The 8,497-nt window shown below is 38.4% G+C and overlaps 1 protein-coding gene across 1 annotated transcript in view; it reads right to left on the bottom strand.

The window, feature by feature from the left end:
• The window catches only part of VRK2 (VRK serine/threonine kinase 2), a 171,103-nt gene that overhangs the window by 37,210 nt on the left and 125,396 nt on the right, over window positions 1–8,497 (bottom strand). The gene's annotated exons all lie outside the window — the stretch shown is intronic.

Here is an 8,497-nt window from a genome sequence, read left to right as displayed (position 1 = left end):
CCAAGGAGGGGTCGCTATGAGTCGGGGCCGACTCGATGGCACGTAACAACAACAACAACAGCTTATGAAGCTCTGCCTTGTCTTCTAACTCCTCCCTGCAAGATAAAACTGTTGCAAGCAGGGAGGGACAAATGAGAGCTAACATTCTAAAAACATAATCCTAATGTTATAGGAGTCTCCACTAACAAGAAGTATAAAAAAGTGAATAGACAGTAAAAGGCAATGACTCTTAAAAAAAAAAAAAAGACCAAAAACACCATCATGCTGTCTGTATTTAAGAACGGAACATCAATGCGTGACTTTTGGCCTTTCAGACTGATCCATATTATCACTGTTATCTTTGTAAGTCAGTCAGAATTGCAAGCAGGGTCTCCAAACAGAATATAGATTGTTACAAGTCAGAAAGCAATTCAAGTGATTTTTTCTCAGATTACTTTTGAAGAGAGAAAGAAGGGGGAGTAGTAGTTATACAGATATGGCATACACTGAATGGAGAACTATTTTGACTAGATATTTATTCTGAGATGTAGTTAGAAAATAGTAGTTTCCCACTACACGTCGCTATAGCCCCCTCCCCCCAAAGAAAGTGGTTGTCAACTGTCAAGAAGTACTCTTTCCCGTATCTGTCTTTAAAATTTTAGGGATTTGAGCAACAGTGCAAGGAGCTCTGGTGGTGTAGTGGTTAAGTCATTTGACTGCAACCGAAAACGGTGGTGATTCGAACCCACCAGCTGCTCCATGAAAGAAAGATGAGGCAGTCTGCTTCTATTAAAATTTACAACTTTGGGAACCCAGTGGGGGTGGATATGAGTTGGAATCAACTCAGTGGCAGTGAGTCTCGTTTGGTTTTGGGTTGGCAATATTCATGAAGTAGCTTCATGAGGATAGGGTATTACAATATGATCTGCATCTTAAAATTTAGTATCTAGTAAAAGAAAACCTAATATTTGAATTTTAGCTTAAGTTTCTGGTTTCAGGATAGCCTAAGTAGGAGATATTTCGAAGTCCAGCACAGATATTTTCATCTGGAGAAAATAGCTTATTAGAGTGTTTGAAAACATATTTCTGGTTGGTCTCTCTCCCACAGATGCATTTCTCAGTATGGCGTCAGAGGAAATGGATCTCTCTGCCCTAAGTAACTAGACTTCAGGAGCAGATAGATAATTAGTCGCTTGCTTTCACTGTTTCCGATGTAATTTTGTCTTTATTTATTTTGAACACTAAATAGATGGGCTTCACTTTGCACAGCAGATATCCTGAAAATGTACACATTAATAATAATTCAGCAAACTGAATCATAGTTTCAATACACTGGGACACTTTGCAATTTTACTAAAGAGTGATCAAGAAGTTTTTGTGTAGTCAATAGCCAAAGAATAAGATCTAAAATTTAAGGAGTATCTACTCTGCAATAGGCAGTGTATTAAGTACTTTACGTTTCTTGTTTCATGTCATCCTCACAGAAATCCTAGGAGGTAGGTACCCTTACCCCTGTTGTACTCATGAGAAAACTGAAGTTTAGTGAGGCTAAGTGACTTGTATAGTAAAATGAAACCTGGATTCTATTGCAGTTCCGACTTCACAGCCTTTGCACTTTCAATCTCTGGACAGCAGGCATCAGTATTCTCCTAGGTGCTCAAATTTTGAAGGACACTGCAGGATTTTTGTTTAGTATAAAGGTAAGAAGTTAATAATATAGTTAAAAAGATATACCTTAACTGTTTGCTGACTTTTTTGTCAATGGATATTTTAGACTTAAAAGTAATTTAAAACATGCATGGTCAAAAGCTTGAGGAGCAAGGACTTCAAGAAAAACAATCACCACCTCTCACGTAATAATAATAATAATAATAATAATAATAATAATAATAATAATAAAACAACTCATCACCATCGAGTCACATCTGACTCACAGTGAACCCTTCTTGGGTTTCCCAGGCAGTATCATTACAGAAGTAGATTGCCCTATCTTCCTTCTGAGGAGTGGCTGGTGGATTTGAACCGCCAGCCTTCTGGTTGACAGTCAAATGCCTTGGGCACTATGCCATCAGAGCACCCCATCTGGAGCAACAATAGTATGCATTATCTAAACAACAGAAATGCTCCTGGTGGTCCTAATGGAGAGTTATAGGTAGCATTCAAATAGTTACAAAAGTTAGTAAACAAACAAACAAAATTAACAATTACCCATCAGATCCCACTTTATTTATTTATTTATTGATTGATTTCTGTACCATTTCACACTGGCATGAATCAGAATTGACCAGAAGGTAACTGTTTTTTCTTGTTTTTATTTTCTGTATGGATCAGAATATTTATATTTTTATAAATTCTATAACAGTCTATAAATTCTGAGAGGACAAATTCTCTAAAATTATCATTTATGTTTTACCATTAAAAAAAAAAAATCCTATTGCCATCAAGTTGATTCCGACTCATAGTGACCCCCAATTGGGTTTCTGAGGTGGTAAATCTTTATGGAAGTAGATTGCCCAGTCTTGTTTCCATAGAGTGGCTGGTGGGTTTGAACCACCAACCTCCTGGTTAGCAGTCTTCACTGCTGTCAAGTCAGATATGACTCACAGCCCCCTCCTTGGGTTTCCGATCACTATAGAAACAGATCGCCCAATCTTCCTTTTGAGGAGTGGCTGGTGGATTTGAACTGCCAGCCTTCTGGTTAGCAGTCAAATGCCTTAGGCACTACACTACCAGAGATCCTGGTTAGCAGTCAGACTCCTTAATATTTTAAATACAGATTTTGGGGCATTTTTGAAGAAATTGGAAGTAGAGATTTATCATAAAAGGAAATAAAGTCAATAATCTGTTTCAAGTAATCAAAATGTTGAAAAATTAACTTGATTCAGATTAGGGCAAAGTGAGAGTGTCTATTTATAACTTAGTAGTAATAGAAAGCCTAAAATGTTGTTAGAATAACTCAAAGAAAATAAAAGCTGGGAAATGTCAAAAAAGATATGAGGGGAGAGAAACTAACATTTGTTGAGGGTCCATTATGTAATAATAACTGGGCAAAGTAATCTTCACAAATTATGTCATTAAATCCAGCCAGATAGCTTTGATCTCATTCTATATACAAGGAAGCTAAGCATCCCATTAGTTGAAAAACTTGCCCAAGTGACTGATCTGGTAAAGGTTGGAAGTAGGATTCAAACCCAAGCCAATCTGACTTCAAAGGGCATTCTCTTGTTTAAAATGCAACGCAGAATTTTACGTTCTGTCCATTTCTGAAATTTTGTACAAATTAAAAATAAGTTTAAGCAGAGCTTATTTGACAGCAGGGGTAGCAGTCTAGAGCCTATTTTTTAATGCCCTTGAGCCAAGAATGGTTTTCACATTTTTATAGATTAAAAAAAAAAAAAAAAGCAACAGAGACCTATATGTGGCCCACAGAGCTCATAAATATTAACTATCTGACAATTTACAGAAAGTTTGCCAACCCCTAATCTGGAGTAAAGGACTTCTGGTGGCACAGTAGTTAAAACATTCAGTGGTTTGAACCTACCAGCCCCTCTGAAGGAGAAAGATGATGCAGTCTACTTCCATAAAAATTTATGGTCTTGGAAACCCGATGGGGCAGTTCTATCTCTCCTATAGGTTCACTATGAGTTGATATTGACTCAATGGCAGTAGGTTTGAATCCAGAGTAAAACTTGGTTTCAGTTAACATGCTTATTTTTTTTTTTTTTTGGTAGTATCTACTCACCTTCTGAAATACAAATAAGTTAATATTTTCTACTTTAAGTGTGTAATATCCTTGGTTTTAGACAAGCCTGTCATAGGAAACTCAAATCTGATCGGAGTAATCATTTGGTTTGTAACAGGACTAATCATAGGACTAATTTAAATAGCTAGAACCCTAATGCATTTAAAATGATTTTCTTTTCATCCAACTTTTCTGAACATAGTAGCTATTTTTCTGCATGAGTACCAGGGACAGCCCTGCTTGCTTCCATCCCAGCACCTCTGACTTTTAGTGAAGAGATCTTTCTTATACTATATTGTCTCTCACATTTCCACATGGTACTTAACTTATTTTCTTATCTTTCTTAGGCATGTAGTATGCTTCTTTATAATTCCATGAGGTAGGAGGGAAGTTGTATACCATTATCCACATTTAGCAGTTAAAGAATGTGACACATCCAAATAATGCAAGTCACCCAACACACTTTCACTGTGTCCAGTAAAAATACATGTAAAAAGGGTTCTATGTAAAGTATTCCTCATCCCTCTCCCCATTCATGCTCCCAACCACCCCCAGCCAAATACCTAATATGACCTAATGCTTTCATGGATTTATTAAATTTTAACATTTTATTATTAAAAAAGGTAGTGTGGTAGTGACGGAAGTACAATCCCATCAAGAAAGAACTGGCTGGCCTTTCACCTGTAAGGAGTTCAAAAGTGGGTAACTTCCAGTGGCAAGAACACCGGGATCCACCAGAACATGTGAAACAAGGCAACCCGGTCCAATGACTAATCAAGGCGGGGATACTGTTCTGGTTACCTAGTGCCACTCTGACAGAAATATACCACAAATGGGATGGTCCTAACAAATAGAACTTTATTCTTACAATTTGGAGGCTTTAAGTCCAAGTTCAAAGTGCCAAGCTCTAGGGGCTGGGTGAAAGCCCCTCAACCTTGGGGTCTAGCTCTGCCTCCTGCTCCCAGCCCACTGGAGCTAGAGGTATTTCTTCACTCAGAAAGCTGCTGGCTGCTGAGACTGAGAAACCCCAAGGTTGACAAGAAAAAGGCACAGTCCCAATGTTACCAAACCACATGGCAGGCCATTAACTTAAGTCCATTCTAAGTCCCAAGGTCGGCAGAACATAGCAGGCTGCTGAGCAATGACATGGCTACATGCAGGTTCCACGCGTGACATAGGCTAGAGCCCATTCCCAACACTGCTTCTTATATACAGGAAGCAGACCACATACCCAAAGGCAGCTGCTCACAGTAGATTCCACCATGGAGTTGATTACCAGTCTCATCATGGGGAATACTACATCCAGCTGCCCAGCCACTCAACCAGGCCCAGCCAAGTTGACACACAAACTTAACCACCACAGATACTATCTGGTTACTTCTACTTGTTATGGATTGATTTGTGACCCCACAAAAGATATGTTAAGTCCTAACCCCATTCCTGTTAATGGGACCCTTTTCCCCTTAGGTGATGTTATCCATTAGGTTAACATAAAGTTATATTGGAGTAGGATGAATCCTAACTCTTTATGTCTGGTGCTCTTATACAAATAAGATACACAGAGGCAGAAAATAATGCCTTGTGATATTGCAGCTGAAAGCCAAGAAAGCTACCAGAAGCTAGGAGAGGAGCATGGCAGATTCTCCCTCAGAAATTCAGAAGGAATGAACCTAGCCAATACCATAATCTTGGACTCCAGAAAGAAGACAGTAAGTATGTTATTTAATTGTAGCATTTTGTTATGGCAATGCAAAGAAGCTAAGATACTACCAATGTGAGACTCTCTACTGTGCAATGTTTGCTCTGAGCTCTCCACTAGATTCCTTGAGACTTTGTCAGATTTACATCATTGTCTGAACTGTTCCCCACAATTCTTTCTTTTTACAGGTATCAGATCAGCACTCCACTCTGAAACCTTTCACTTTCCAATCTGGCTTCCTTTTTAGCTATCATAGTTATTATACCTCTTTTCCCCCAATAAAACCCTTGCACTCTAATTGTTTCTCAGCATATGCCTCCCTGAAAACTCAATTTGACACCAAAACCAAATCCACTGCTGTCAGGTGGATTTCAATTCAGCAACCCTATGTCTAACACAACAAAACAATGCCTGGTCCTGTGCTACCCTCACAATCCTTGCTATGCTTGAGCCCAGTAAATCGTAGCCCTCATCAAAAACTCTAAAAAATAAGATGAAAAACAAATTAGCCCTTGAATGACCATGAAAAACACAAATTTCTTACACTAAGCAGGTCTGTTTAAAAAATCAACTTATTTTACCTAGCCAGATTTGCACCCATGTATGTCACATTCTCAAGTTCCACACTTAGTTAAGGCTTTTCTTCCAGTCTGCTCAGCTTCCTGATGCTTGAAGGCTCTTACATTGCTTTATTTTTCCAGATGGATGGGTGAAACTAACAATTAAAGAGAACTCTGTGACAACACTCCTTGTAGCAATTTGCATTGGAAGAGCTCTTATCTTTAGCTCTTCTTCCCTCCAGAGGATGGATACACCAAGTGCTTTTCTGTACTTCCTACCATAATTCCTGGACCAAAATTCCCCTCTTGCACCTGAATCCCATTTTGGTATGTAAGTCCTTTGAACCATATGCCAAAGGATTGGGCTTTCACTTGTGTCCACACAAATTTGTTATTTAACAACACACAAAGTTGTTCAGCTTTTATTTCTGTCTTGGTTCCAAATTTGGAAGCTGTAAGCTCCTAGGGACAAGTGGCCAGGATAAGGTATACACATTTTTTTATCCATGACAGCGCCCACGTCAAGGCCTTCTGCATAGTACGTTTAAATAAATTTTTATTTATTTGATTTGATGGTAATAATTGAACTCACTGAACTAAATTTATTTCAACAGATACCTAAGTGCTGAACATAGTCAGATAAAAGTACTGAGGCAGCCTTCTTCCATAAAGATTTACAACCTTGGAAAAAGTATGGGGTAGTTCTACTTTGTCCTATACAGTTGCTATGAGCCAGAATTTACTCAATGGCAGTGGGTTAGGTTTGGTTTTAGTGCAAGAAAAGGCTTGAAGCTTTTCAATGATTTAAAAGCTGCACATGCTGCAAGTGAAGGTGATTGTGATGAAGAATTTATTGCCAGTAGGGGTTGGTTTAATCATTTCAAAGTGAGGGAAAATTTACATTTAACATTAAAGGACAATTAATAGTTGTTCTTAAGTGGGATGTTGGTAACCTGGGGACTGCCTGTATTTAATCCTCATGACCCTGAGAGGAAGTTATTTTTAGTCCTGTTTCAGGATAAGAGAACAGGAAAAAACAGGTTAGGTTTTATGTGCAGGACAAATACATTTTCAGTAACTGGCAAAGCTAGGACTTGAACCTAAATCAGTCTGACCAGAAAGATGTTTTTTTTCCCCCACATGCTCCACACAGAGGAAGGGGAGAAAACATAAATGTTTCTAAGATCGACAGGTACATGCATTCTGACAAAAGTATAATCTATGGAATTTTAGGGCCAGAGGAGGTTATTTCTAATTGGGGAACTCATAGAAAGAAACATCTGATTTGGGACTTGAAAAATATCTTAATTTCCATATATGGAGACAGGGAAGAAGGAAACAACACAAGAAAGAAAAACAGAACACAGGTCAGTGTGTACTGTGAGGGGGAAGGGTGTTGCAGTCAGGTCAAGAAGCTGGGACACAATTTTTGTAAGCAAATAGAAGTCCCCAAAGAAAGTATTTTCACAAGAAATACTATGAGTGTTGACAGTGTCAGAAAGGAGGAAATGGAAACAGAGTCCATTTAGGTGAATATAACAATAGTCTAAGCAAGAGGCAACAGGAGCTTGGACTAGGGCACTGTTGAACAAAGGAAGGGAGAAGACGAGTCATAACTTACTGGATGAGAGGATTGGGAAAGAGAGAAAAAGGTATCTTGGAAAATAGTGTGACTGGGTAAGTGATGATTCAATGCATAGAGGAAAAGAGAATAGCAGAGGAAGATATCTGGAAAGAAAATATGTATTTACTTTTGTACCAAAAGCAAACTGGTTGATTGGCAGCTAATACCCTAATCCAACTAGCTCCTGTTTCTGTCAGTTTATGCAGGACTGAATGATGAGGTCATAGGAGATGGAGTCAAGTTCACTGCCTTCCTGATTCTTAAGTAATCAGAAATCGAGCACTGACTGGCCAGACTGGCTCAGATGGAAGCACTTCTCAATACCTGATTAGATGTTGATATGACAGAGGAAAATGTCAGCAGGAGAAGGGGAACAAGAGATTATGGAACAGGCAGAGAAAGATGCAGACTGTTAACATGAATAATTATCTCTGTCCATTGGGATGTAGACTTTAAATCACGCATGTTCACTACTTTGTTTATTTCCAAGAAATGAAGTTGACTTTTGAAGAATAATGTTGAGTACGTACACTTAAATTTTTGTGGTGTATCATCTAATATCTTACCATCATTTAGACTATTTTATACAATTAAATTATTTTAATTACAATACTACATTCTAAGGAGAGATGTGTTAAGTTCTGATTATCAGAAAATGATGGAACTTGTGCTACACAGGAAGATAATCACTATTTGGAACTTTTTAAATGGCAGTTCAGAAAACCCTTTTAAAACTCTAAGAACATATCAACTTGTTGAGCAACTTTAATGGCTCCTATATATAGGAGCTCTGGTAGTATAGTGCCTAAAGCACTTGACTGCTAACCAGAAGGCTGGCGGTTCAAACCCACCAGCCACTCCTTGGAAGGAAGATGGGGCAATCTACTTCTGTA

Source organism: Orycteropus afer, unplaced genomic scaffold (assembly GCF_000298275.1).
Source record: "Orycteropus afer afer isolate SDZICR_OR568_19922 unplaced genomic scaffold, OryAfe1.0 scaffold00046, whole genome shotgun sequence".
NCBI classification, from domain to species: Eukaryota; Metazoa; Chordata; class Mammalia; order Tubulidentata; family Orycteropodidae; genus Orycteropus; species Orycteropus afer.
The sequence above is the reverse complement of the archived record's forward strand: the minus strand, read 5'-3'. Positions and strand labels throughout refer to the sequence as shown.